Source organism: Panthera tigris, chromosome C2 (assembly GCF_018350195.1).
Source record: "Panthera tigris isolate Pti1 chromosome C2, P.tigris_Pti1_mat1.1, whole genome shotgun sequence".
Lineage (NCBI taxonomy): Eukaryota > Metazoa > Chordata > Mammalia > Carnivora > Felidae > Panthera > Panthera tigris.
Genome location: NC_056668.1, coordinates 102,866,446 through 102,878,709, shown reverse-complemented (window position 1 = coordinate 102,878,709; position 12,264 = coordinate 102,866,446). Strand labels below are relative to the sequence as shown.

The 12,264-nt window shown below is 36.2% G+C and overlaps 1 pseudogene; it reads left to right on the top strand.

Annotated features, from left to right (window-relative positions):
• LOC102958651 overlaps positions 1–12,264 on the top strand; it is a 95,687-nt pseudogene that overhangs the window by 79,526 nt on the left and 3,897 nt on the right.

Here is a 12,264-nt window from a genome sequence, read left to right as displayed (position 1 = left end):
GGGGGGTCTTTCGAATCAGGGTATATCATAAGTAGAACATAACTTTCCTATGTGAAAGTACCCTCCTTATAGCAGCAGGGTAGATAGTTTCCTTATCACCAAAATAGGAGATAGGGCCAAGAAGGCTATATAAATGAACCTTGTTAATTCTTCACCATTTCACCTCAAGCCCAAACCTCGTCTTGTCAGTTCTTCACAAGTTTATTGTTTCTTTGTCTAAAATGTATAAAAGCTTCTTGCTTTGGTTCCTTGCTATAAGTGTCATATTTTTGCGAGGCTCCCATATGTACCTACATAATTAAATTTGTTTTTCTCTTGTTAATCTTTTTATTTCTGGGGGATCTCATCCAAAAACCTAGAAGTGTAGGGGAGAAATTGTTTTTTTCTCCTCTTTACCACCTCCTGAAGTGAGACACAACTTGTGAACTGAACTGATGTATATTCTTATGACTAAGACATTGGTTCATTGAGGTGGAGGAATCCTACCAACTCAGCTTCTGGACTGTGAAACTTCTGGAGGGAGTTTCAAAGGTAGGAGTGAAGGGTAGCAGAATATGCCACACTAAAATATTCCTCTTTGGCATAAGGATTATTTGGGGCTGATTATTATTATTTTTAAGGGTAGACACAGGAGTAGCTCTAAAAATAAAGTTGAATTTACCCTTTGGTGAGAGGATCTCCATTGATAAGGAGGTCTTTGTCTGTACCTGGAAGAAAAGAATGACTCTAAATCACAAGAAACTCTCATTAATGAAGAAGGTGTTTTCTTAAATCTGCATAACAACCTTACCTTGTTTACTGTGTTTTTCTTGGTAAGCTTCCATAACTGACCTCCCAAATTCCCAACATTTTTCTTTTGTCTTTACCTGAAGATGATGTTTAAGGTCGTGACTTGGGCCGTTTCGGGGAGTTTTACTCATTTTTCCTGGGTATCTCCCACATATATATGAGGTGTACATGTTAATATACTTCTTTTTTCTTGTGTTAAATCTGTTTTTTATTATGGGGGGATTTTAACCACAGAACCCAGAAAGGTAAAGGGAAAATGTTTCCCTCTCTACAATGGGAAGACACCGTAAGACCCTGTAGATAGTCTCCTCTAGATTTAGCATTTATTTATTAAAAATTTTTTTTAACATTTATTTATTTTTGAGAGACAGAACATGAGCGGGGGGGGGGGGGGGGGGGGGGGGGGGGAGGAGGAACAGATTGAGAGAGAGGGAGACAGGAGACACAGAATCGAAGCAGGTTCCAGGCTCTGAGCTGTCAGCATAGAGCCCAACATGGGGCTCAAACCCAGGAATGGTGAGATCATGACCTGAGCTGAAGTCAGATGCTTAACCAACTAAGCCACCCAGGCACCCCTACATTTAGCATTTATTGGTGATTTTTACCTGAGCCAATCTTTACTGTCTTGGCTGAAAAATGAAGATTTTCCCATTCAATCACTCTTCATATTTACAAGTCAGCACTTTCTTATACCTGCAGTGCGCGAAATTGTGCTTCTCTTTCCACCTTCATTACCATTTACTATCTTTTATCTAACCTTGTAGGTTAGAAAGTATATCATAATTTTTTGTTTCTAGATTATTAATGAGGCTTATTAATTTTTAACTTTGTTATTAAATTATCTATTCATACTATGTCTACTTTTATTAAGAGCTTTGTGTTTTATATATCTGCATGAAGTATTTATATATTTTGGTGCTGTTAATACATTCTCATATTGGTAAGTTATTTTTCTAGCTTTTTATTTGCATTTCAATTGTGTGTATAATTTTACCTTACATTTAAATATTTTTGTATTGAGTCAAATGTATCCATTTTTCCTTTGTGATTTTTCCCATTGGTATAACAATTAGAAAGTCTATTTTATAGAGTACATAATAAATTAAATAATCAGTATTTTAGTGTTGATTATATACATACTGCCTATACTGAAAGGGACCTTTTTTGTCTGTGTGGAAAAGAAAAGCTCTGGAATTGGGACAATTAGTTCCAAAGACAATTTCATAACAGTAACAGCTATTAATACAGGAACTGTTAGTGAAAAAGATTATGTGTGTGTTTATAAGATCTCTTTTAACACCAAGACCATTCACAACTTTGTCCATAGGGTCTGGTATAGTTAAAAGGTAAGCAAAAGGTTAGTTGCTGTTATTTATTTTTACAAAAGCCCAAAACAGAAGTCCAAATGGGGTAAAGATGCCCTCTAGTGGAAGGTTAGGTCCTCTTTATAATCAAACTGCAAACATAAAAAATCTGTCCATCATTTTATAAAGTGTATGCAATTGAAATGTGGGGTTTTTGCTTTCTTTCTAAACAATGGAATCAATAACAGAATTAAAAATTAATTCTCATATATAAGAAATGATATTCCCATTCGTATCTTCTTCCTGGATGGATTTTATTTATTTTAATTACTCCTAGAGTACATAATCCTGTACGTAGGAAAAACCAGATTGTCATGGTCAACAGTCTATTTTCTCTTTTGAAGAAAGAATTGGTCACTCTTTATTGACAAGTATATCTACTCTTTCTCATAAGTTTATACAAATAAATATTGACTTGTTCAATAATCTGAATGTGCTATCAGAATTTGTTTTAATTTCATGAAATAAATTGTTTTAATATTTTGAAAGTAAATAGTTTGCAAAGTTATAAGTGCTAATGATAAATATCAGAAAAAGAAGATGTTGACAGAATTGCTTATTATGTGACTTTCAGTGTTGATGTGTTTGAGAAAGAGATAAAAGGGTATAGGAATTGAGTGTGTAGAGTTAATTTTGTGGTCTTTAAAAAAATAATTCTGGGCCAATTGGATATCCATCTGGACCAAAAAAAAAAAAAAAAAAAAAAAAAAAAAATCTTAGCTTTCCCCTCACCATAGAGAAAAATTGATCCCAAGTGGATTGCAGATCTAAATGTGAAATGTATGGGGCACCTGGGTGGCTCAGTCGGTTAAGTGTCTGACTTTGGCTAAGGTCATGATCTCAGGGTTCATGGGTTCAAGCCTAGCATCAGGACAGTCAGGCCTGGAGCCTGCTTCAGATTCTGTGCCTCCCTTTCTCTCTGCCCCTCCCCTGTTTGTGCTCTGTCTCTCTCTCAAAAAAAAATAAATAAACATTAAAAAAAATTTTAATGTGAAAGGTAAAATAGTAAAGCTTCTAGAGGAAAACATTGGCATCTTCAGAATAGCAAATATTTCTCAAACTGCATAGAAACAGCACTAACCACAAGGGAAAATGTTGGTAATTGTACTGAATGAAAATTAAGAACTTCTTTAAGTAAAAACAAAAACAAGAAACTACTAAGGGAGTGAAAAGGTAAATCACACAATGGACGAAGACATTTGCAATACATGTATTCAATGAAGGACTCATCAAGAATATGTAAATAATTCTTATAAATCAATAAGAAAAAGAACATAGTAGAAAAATGGATAGCTTAATAGGTATTTTACCAAAAAATTCTAGTGACTAATAAACTTATGAAAATGTGTTCAACTTCCTTAGTCATCAGGGAAAGTAAACTTAAATCACAGTGTGATAGCACTACAACCAAAACTGTGCTGGTAAAGGTTGGACAATAGGCTTTCCAGGGGGAAAAAAAAGTATGGTGTGTATATCATAAATTGACAAACAATAAAAAAAATACAATATAATATATACTTTTTATTCTAAATTCCATATAGCCAATTGATTTTATAGAATGCTCTTGTTGATTTTTGCTGAAGTCTATCCATATCTGTAATTCAACCATGCTTTGATAACTTTTTAGCTATTCACAACATATCAACTACAAATATGACACTTTTGAGTTTAACCTGCATTATTCACATTTCCGCATCACTTTCTTAAGTCTGTATAAATCAATAGTACAATAAATCAAGTCCTTATAAGTAGCATTTCTCAGTTCCTATGGTGTAAACACTCCATTGTAGTCAATTTCATATTACCCACAGGCTATTGCTGAAGAAATACCTGACAGTGAACCATTATAATGTATTCCCACCATACAAATACAATTGATATAAATAACCTTAATGGCATTAAAGATAGTCAAATGTAATACAATGGGAGGTAATGAAATTTGAATACTTATTACCTTTGTTTTGATATAACTTACTTAAGTTTATATTATTTAATTTTTAATAATGGTTGTGTTTAACAACTAGCTTTCAAAATTATTGAAAATTTAACCATTGGGGCCTGTGACCTGGTAGGAGCCAACTCTAGCATACTCTTCAACCCACCAGAAGAAAAAGACAGCCAGTACCAAATGAGGGCCTAAGACCTGACAATTTAATTCCCAGTATATCCCTGATAAATGCACACATATATTCATCAAAGACATGTACAAGAATGTTTGCAGCAGCACTATTCATAATAGCAACCCCAAAATCCATCAATAGTAGAAAAGATAAATAAATCACAGTGTATTCAGTGGAATAAACCAATTATTACATGTACCAATATGGATGAATCTCATAAATGTGATGTTGAGTGAAAGAAACCAGATCCAAGATATATATACTGCAGTTTACATTTATGTAAAGTTTAAAAATAGGCAAAATTAATCTATAGTATAAATAGGAGAGTGAAACCTCTTGGGGTTAGGACTCAAAGGGGACAACTAGGGTCCTGGTTATGTTGTTTACTTAACCTAATCTTTTTTTTTTTTTTTTTTTTTTAAGTAATCTCTACCCCCAACAAAGGGCTTGAACTCACAACCCCAAGATCAAAAGGCACATGCTCTATCAACTGAGCCAGCCAGGTACTCCATGTTCTTTTTCTTATCTGGCATTGTTTACACAGATGTGTCTAGTTTGTGAACATTCATCAAATTGTACAACTTAAGATCTGTGTGCTTTTCTTTGGTTGTTGCATTTCAATAAAGAGTTTACTTTAAAATTTTTTTAACTTACTCTCTCGATTAAAACATACATACACACACACACACACACACACAAAACAAACAAAAAAACTGACCTGATAATTTCAAGGTTAAAGTAAATTGGTTAATATAATTTATCTGAAGAAGTAGGGGAGTAGAAACCAGAAGGCTAAGTAATGGAGTCTCATTGTCTAACCATGAAACCGTGTGAAAGGAATTTTATTCTTTTTGTGACTCTATCCTTTCTACTACAAAACAGTAGTATTGGTGAATTACACAAACTGGAAAATGATTGAAAGAAAAAGCCTATTAAATATCTGTATTAACCTTAAAAACAGCTAAATGCTTTATGAAGCTAAGTTATGTCAGAGTGCTATATCCTAGTGCTTTCCCTAAAAATATGGCTTTAATAATAAGAGTGAAGTAGCCATTTTAAAAGTTTTCAAAGACATTATAACCTTGTTAATTTTTTTCCTTTGGCCTGGATCCACAGAGGGAAAACAGCTGCAAGCCAATACAATAAAATGGGAAGGAGTGCTTCTTAGTAAAAGATATGGGTAAATGGTTAAATGAATATTGGAAATGGACTGAGGGTTCCATCAGCTGTAAACACAGGAGAATGCAAGAAGCAGCTTTCTGCTGAGTAGACGTTAATTTAACAGGACATGTTGCAGATAAAAATATTTTCCAGAGATTATTAATTCCTGTAAGTCTACACCTACATTTTCAAATTAGTATCAAATTACTTTTGAAGGTTTTCTCCTCCCATATGTAGCATATCAAAATACTACATAAAAAAAGACATTAGATTCTGTTGCTACACAAAGACCCTTCTAGAAGTTTTACCACTACAGCACATTTCACATTTCATAAATTTTTATGCCTGTTTTGACCTAGACTTTCCTTTCTGTGTGAGTTACTTAGCAGAACTTAGTTTAAGAATATGTGATATGTCTAAAAGAGTATTCATTTAGATAGATGTGATGGAAAGAGATCATTTCTTGAAGATTCCTGTTGAGCCTTACATTTTGGTCAAGGATGAGAACCATTACCAAGCACCAGTTTGGCAATAATTCTATACTTTTCTTCTGAAAAGAGTCTTTAATCAATAATCCAAGATCTTGGAAGTTTTTTAGACATTTGGTTCTGCACACACACAAAGTTAATAAATGTGAGTAATAGGCTCAGATCAACTAAACAACCAGATACAGACACCACTTGGGCAAGTCAAACATGGTTTATATATTTAAAGGTGCAGCATGAAGTCAGAGCTGGTAGAGTATGCAGTAGAGAGATCAGTTCTCTTTGCCTGTTAACAGACAGAAATGCTTCCCCTTGAAGATCCCTCAAAAAGGCCACACCAGCAAATACACAGTATCTGGTAAATCTGAGCAAATGAAGCTCACATCATACCTTTCAAAGCTCAGCTGCCCACTTCAGACCTAGTCGTACACATATGGTACTAAAGCAGTCCAGGACATGGTCTTGTTTGGGTACATGCTGGAGAAAACTATACCGTGGCTAGGTGCACCTCATCTATCTCAGAGTCCTATGACCCATGTAAGGCTTGCAGGTGTAGAGTATGTAGTACTCATACTCCTAAATAAACTTTTCATTCATTACTCTAACCTCTCTAAGCTAAAACATCTTGAGCCAGATATAATCCTGAATTCTGTGCTGTGGAGCGGAGCAAGAATCCGTTACCCTAATGGTCCTTGGGCCAGATATATTCCTGATTTCCATGCTGTGGAGCAGAGCGAGAATCCATTACCCATGCTAATGCACCCTTGGACCAGCTTTAGGTCCTGTTCTACAAGTCCAGGCTTACTTAGGCTGACAAGGAATGATAAGACTGAAGAAGGAAAAAAAAGACTGCAAAATATCTGCCCCAACCATAGACTGTCTAATTATGTAGTCACTAGCCATTATAAGACAACTTTTCTACTCATTATTTTCTATGTGGTTTTGCTTTATTTTGTTCATTTGTCTTTGCCTTCCAAACCTATGCATTGAGATATGGAGAATTATATCTAACCATGCTTTCATCAGGTGAAACGCCCATTTGCTTTAGACATGTCCTTCCTTTGAACTCAATTTTAAAATGATAGGATGCAAAGTTGCAGTGTCTCAATGCAATCCCAGCAATTTGGATTCATCATTGGATTCATCTGTAATATTTTAATTAGGGAAGAATTGCTAGATGTTACACATCTCTGCCTAAACTTTAGTGTACCTTAACTACTTTTTCATGCCGAAACTCTTACTCATCCTGGATCAGTCTGCTAAGGCAGAGAATTGATTAGGATCAGGAGTCAGGTTCAAACCCTGGCTTTACCACCTTCTAGCTTTGTAATCTTTGTTAGGTCCCATAGACCTTGAGCTTTGCTTTCCTTCTCAGTAAGGTGTGATTAAATCTACCTCATGGATTTGTAGTGACAGTTAAGCTAATGTTTGTAAATTTGGCTAGAACTTGACACATAATCCATGCTCAGTAAATATAAACTGAGTCTAAATCTGACAGTTTGGTCTTTTGGTGTATGTAGCATGTGCCAAAATTTTTTATTGTCCACAATTTTTACTGCCAGGGATGGGTTTTATTGAAAACCTTTAAATTTCAGCAATAAATTATTTGCTAGGATTTAGAGGATGAATTGTGAAACAAAAATGTTTGCGGCCAAAAGCATTTCCTTGTTATGTGAAACTAAGGCTCGTGAGTGCATGCCAAGCAACTCACAAATAAATACATATCATATTCTGGGCCACCACTTACTTTCTTGGAAGATTTTTGAGAAAATTAATGAGTGTATCCAAGAGTTTGTTGAACTCAAGTAAATTTTCACTGAGCCGTTTGCTTGCTCACTTTGTTAGGTGGATTAAAGGTTATGGGAGGGGGCAGGGTTGACAGTGCAGCTAATGGACTAGGAAACAGTGAGCCTGCACAATAATGCAGGCAAGGAAAATCATTCCACATAGGGATTAAAATTTTAATTGGTTTCTCAAGGCACTTGCAGTCTCTTCAGGAGCTAATTCTGAATTTTAAAGGAATGCGAGAGGAGTGCAGTCATGACCATTTAGGACTTTCTATTTTACATTTATAAATATTAATTGAACACATTACCACTGTCTAAAAATGGCCTAATAAATATTTACCAAGAACAGCTGGCTATTAGATTTCTTAACTTCCTGCTTCCAACTGTGTTAATTTTGGCAATGAATGTGCAAATTACTTAGCTTGTTTAGGGATTCTGAACTTGGAAGGGACAGAGGTGGCAAAGTAGGAGAAGTTATATGAAAATCAGCAAGAAAGGCACAGGACAGTGGCAGGCAAAGGCTCAACTCTCCCTCCATCTCTAATTACTCCCCAGTCTCCATTTACTCATGTGATCTAGGTTCACTTGATTTCAGGTACCAGCCCTGAACTTTGGAGCTAATTGATGCAAAGGAGCAGGGACTTCGGGAAGCCCTATAGGTGCCACCTAGTCGTGTTCCCAGGAGAGCAGAGGCAGCAGTGGTAGCAGCAATAGTGTGTCCATGGTACAGGCTGCGAGAGTGATGTTTGTGTGGGCTTGACTGGGTAAGTTGGCTCTGATGTGTGATTTTGGGTGGTGTTCCTGGCTGCACGGCCCATGTCTGGTTCTCCACCTTCCTTTGTATTCTGAGGCCTACGATGAGCATGTTCACAAATTCCTTTCTGTTAAATAAGCCAGAATCAGTTTCTCTTGCTTGTAACTAAGAATATTATGTGGTGGAGCAATTAACTCAATTTTTGAAAAGCCAATAGTAGGCTGTCAAAAATTTCTACAGATTGGATTTGGTGTGGCCAATTTGAGACCTCCCAGATAAATTATAAGCTTCTTTATAAATGAAGTGGGAGAATAGAAAATATGAACAGAATCGTTTCTTCATTTTTTTTCTTTTCTCATTGTCAAAGTAGTACATTATCTCAAATTTTTAAGTGGTGTTTTTAACAGAGAAACAATTACATAATAATTCTTTAACAGATTGTCATAGGTTCAGAGAAAGGCAAGAGTTGAAGTGGAATGACTGATGCACAGGGCATAACTAGTTTGCCAGAGCTCTTGGCACTGTCGTGTTCATGACCAGCTGTCTGGAAAATGCATATTTCCTAGTAATACCTGGAAAAATAGTGTGGCCTGGTGGGAAAGACAAAGGAGACTTTTCCCTTTCTTTTAACACTCATGCCAATGATGCCAATAGACAACAAATGTCTATTTTAAGCAAAACATTGTGCTAGCAATTTGGAGAAACTCAAAGAAGTGAGATATCTGAATGCCCTTGAAGGAAACATATTCGTTCATTCATCTTTCAAATATTTATTACACTCGATTGTATTAGACACAATGTATACAAAGGTATACTAGGTATAGCCCTTGTCCTCTGAGGCTTATGGTAAATAAGTACCATCATACCCATGACTAGATGCCCGTGTGGCCTCGTGATATACAGGAGCCTATTAGATATATTTATTTACTTAGCAGGTTATTTATTTATTTTTGGTTAACATTTTAGACATGTACAACCAATTACCATAGCCGATGATTTTTTTTTAAATTGATATTCATTGCAATATCTCAAGTTTGCAGATTTAAGCAGTATATAATCAGCAAGTTATAAATAAACTCAGATTATACATCTGTGTTCCCAAAGGTGGCATGTATAAGTACATTAACTAAAAGCATGCATCTAAAATTATGACTAACCTCTTTTTAAAATGCAGAAATATAAAATTACACTTTTTTAAATAAAGAGATTATCTTTATACTTCAAAATCAAATTTGGCTTATATCAGAGATGGATGACAGCTATAGGATTGTGCTCTTCAAAGCCAATTACATAATTTTTTTTTTTTTTGTTACATGAACAATAGCAATTATAGTAAAGGAAATTACCCCCTGCATCTTAATTGCCAATCTGGCATTTAAGAAAGTTCTGCAAAAAGGTAGTGCAACTGAAAGGCTTCAAATTCCAAGTTAAAATCTGGTAGGCTCAGATTAAAATAGGGTATGTTGCAGGGGCGCCTGGGTGGCTCAGTCGCTTAAGCGTCCGACTTTGGCTCAGGTCATGATCTCACAGCTCATGATTCGAGCCCCGCGTCGGGTTCTGTGCTGACAGTTCAGAGTCTGGAGCCTGCTTCAGATTCTGTGTCTCCCTCTCTCTGCCCCTTCCCCACTCATGCTTTGTCTCTCTCTGTCTCTCAAAAATGAATAAACGTTAGAAAAAAATTAAAAAAAAAATAAAATAGGGTAGGGTATGTTGCAGATGAAAAAAGAAAGATACCATTGGTTTATTTTTAATGGAATCAAAAGTTGTTGACATTTCTTGGAAACTTGGAACTACCAAATTTCATTTCTCTAAGTATTTCTATTAGTTTTTCTTAGTGGTGCAAGTTATCACAAATAGCTTACAGAGTTATTCTCTACAAGGCACTTCTGTTTGCTGCTGTTCAGGAAGAAAAAACTGTTCTGCATTAACTTCACAATATATGTGTTTTTGCTATAAAATTTTATCATGGCAGATATCTAACAATTTTTTTTCACTAAATCAAAACAGTATAATATTTTTGTTCTAACAGTATTGCATTTAAAAAATGTTAATGTTACACACAAAGAACCATTATCTTATTTGGCTATTAGATACTGAGTTGGAAAAGCCTACAGTTCTTTTGCGTTTCCCCTTTACTCTCACACTACTGCCACACTCATAACACTTTTGATACTTCTGGTCACCAAATGTGTGGAAGTTTTCTGACACCAAGCAATTCTCCAGGACACCTGCTGGGTGTACTACAATTTAACTCTTCTGACACCTGGAGACAGAGTCAGAAGATAGTGTCAGATCCCACAGGTTAAAGCCTCAGTCCCACAACAGTGTTCTCACCCCACTTCAGATGTCAATCTCAAGTAATGGGTCCCCAGGTTACCCACAATTTCTGTCTGACGTGGCTACAAATCAATGGTCTCATGACCCACTTCTTAGATTCACAGAGCTGAGCAGCACACAGAACTCAGGGAAATACTCGTTACCAGTTTCTTAAAGGATATGGTCAAGGATACAGATAAACACCCATATGAAAAGATACATAGAGCAAGGTCTGGCAGGGTCCTGAGGACAGAAGCTTCTGTCCCCATGAAATTGGGGTGCGTCACCCTCCTACTACATGGATGTGTTCACCCACTTGGAAGCTCTCTGAAACCCTTCCTGCTGGGATTTTATAGAGGCTTCCCTCACATTGGCAGATAAATTCACTTAGGAATTTACAAGAGTTTTAGGAGCCCTGTGTCAGGACTGGAGATGAAAACCAAATACATGTGTCTTATTATGAATCACAATATCACAGATATAATTTAAATCTCTTACTAAGAGAGAAAGCATATGAACAGAATGCAGAATTTCTTAAAGTTTAAAGGTTGAAGAACTCCAAAGGGCAAAATCTAATCAAGTGGTTAGCAACTTTGAAAGAGGTTAAAGGCACTTAAGAATCTTAAGATCCAAGTCAAAATCTGGGCTTCTCCTCTTTCTAGGCATCGTCCCTTTGCTAAGTAACAACCTCCTTGAGCTTCAGTTCCTTCACGTGTCAGGTGGGGATCACTAACCACTTCTTAGGATTGTTGTGAAAATTAAATAATGAGTGTAAGGGGTCTGGCTTGTCGCAGGTAATTTAACACATATTTGTTCTGTATCTTTCTCTTCTCGAAGAGCTTAAGATCTAGTTGAGACTACAAGCTGTAAACCCAGGAAGGGATAAAGAAAAATCCAAGAGTTAAACCACAACTCACACGCACTGAGGTGGCTGGAGAAGATGATCTTTAATGTCCCTTCCAGCTCTAAGCATCGATTACTCTATGACAGCTGTATGAGAAGTGTCATGGGGCAGTGCATGATGAATCGGCAGTTGGGAAGTGCAGACAGTAAGTGCTGTGAGGTCGAAGAAGGGAGCATCTGCCCTGGGCTGGAATGGTTTTGGAAGACCATTAAAAAATTCTGAGCTGTCTCAGCTACAACAAAAGCCCAATTCAATTAGGAGAGCGACTGGCAAGAGTCTGATTATAATACAAATTCAAGCCCAGCTGAGGAGAATAATAAGAAACATAAAATACTGTAGAGAAAGAAGAAAGGAAAATGCAGTGTCAGCAATTTGGTTTCTGAAACACACAAAGAATATTAAGTAGCTATCACGCTTTTCATCCTTACAGTAGTCTTTTAAGGTGGACAAAGTATTCAGCCCTGCTGAGAATCTCCCATGAGTGAGGGATTTGTTAGAAATGTGTTCGGTTCCAAATAATAGAAAACCTGCCCAACATTGGCTTAAAAATAAAATGGTGGGTTTTTTCCCCCTAAATAGAAAGA